The sequence below is a fragment of the Giraffa tippelskirchi genome, chromosome 6 (genome assembly GCF_054371585.1).
Source record: "Giraffa tippelskirchi isolate mGirTip1 chromosome 6, T2T-mGirTip1v1.2.pri, whole genome shotgun sequence".
Lineage (NCBI taxonomy): Eukaryota > Metazoa > Chordata > Mammalia > Artiodactyla > Giraffidae > Giraffa > Giraffa tippelskirchi.
In genome coordinates, this window is record NC_137280.1 from 105,336,041 (window position 1) to 105,337,322 (window position 1,282).

The following is a 1,282-nucleotide window of genomic DNA, read 5'->3' on the forward strand; positions in this document are numbered from 1 at the left end:
CCTGCATAAAGCCTTTTTCATTTTCCATTGTCTAAGAAGTATTTAAACACTACAGGGTTAAATTTTTTAAATCTGATTAATCTTTGGATTCAAGGATGAGTAGGCATGAGTGCTTTGGTCAGATGAGGTTAACTTGGCCTATCTGATCAGTAGTTGATTCTGTGTACATACATTTTGTTCCCTGAAATCGATAAGAACCACACACACAAAAGCCAACCCCTTTGCCTTCCAAACCCATCTACAAAATACAAATGCTCCAGTTAGTGTATTTTTTAAAAGTAGACATTTTATTACACCGCAATATTTCCTTCTTTTTCTCTGTGGTATCATTTGAAGTCTGCTTTTTAAAACAGAAGTTGAACAAATGAATCCTTCTGTCCTCACTTTCAGTTGTCAGCAGTGCTTCAATGTGAGATGAAATAAATTGCCAAGCCCTTTCATCTTCTATAATCAGCGCCGCACAGCTGAGCACACCCACAGCCCTGCATGCTGCCTCTGCCAGCGCTTATTCTATGTGGAACGGCAAGTCTTTGTTAGTGACACATTTCCAACGCTCGACACAGGAGAGGGTTTATTTTGGTTCCTTCTTTCCTTTCTTGCTTCCTTGCGTCTTCCACCTCCATTCTCCCTGCATGCACAACTAACCTGCAGTCCATTTTCTGTAGGAAAAAATGTTTCTAGTGAATGACATTATTTTTTAAAAGATACACCTAACATAGGTTTTTATTTCCCCACCATACAACACAGTCATAGTTCACATCATTGCCTGAGTTGTATAAATATGGGCGAAACTGACAAATTGAAGATTACTTTTAGGAACCTTAAACTATACCTGTACCTTTTACCATGTTAGAGTTCTACATTTTTAAAAACACAGAAGCAACATGTTTATATTTATAACCCCAAGACAGAACACGCACAAGGGCAACTCACGGCAGTCTAGATGGTGTCTTCCAGCACCCAAAGTCTAGTGGGGAACAGAGCAGAGGATAACAGCTTGACTGAGGCCATACTATGCTTAGTCGCTCAGTCATGTCCGACTCTTTATGACCCCATGGACTGTAGTCTGCCAGGCTTCTCTCTCCATGGGGATTCTCCGGGCAAGAATACTAGAGTGGGTTGCCATGCCCTCCTCCAGGGCACTGTTCCCACCCAGGGATTGAATCCAGGTCTCCTGCCTTGCAGGCAGATTCTTCACCATCTAAGCTACCAGGGAAGCCCTGCTTGATGGAAGGGTTTGAGACAAATACTTTATAGTTTGGGGTAATTATCCATTTGTTTT

The 1,282-nt window shown here is 41.7% G+C and overlaps 1 long non-coding RNA gene across 1 annotated transcript; it reads right to left on the bottom strand.

Annotated features, from left to right (window-relative positions):
• Positions 1-268: 268 nt before the first annotated feature.
• LOC145509742 (uncharacterized) lies at positions 269-1,003 on the bottom strand. The gene is made up of 2 exons (XR_014056376.1): positions 921-1,003; positions 269-659 (listed from the first exon to the last, which is right to left on the bottom strand). It is a non-coding gene; the product is annotated as an uncharacterized LOC145509742 (long non-coding RNA).
• Between the last annotated feature and the right edge of the window lie 279 nt (positions 1,004-1,282).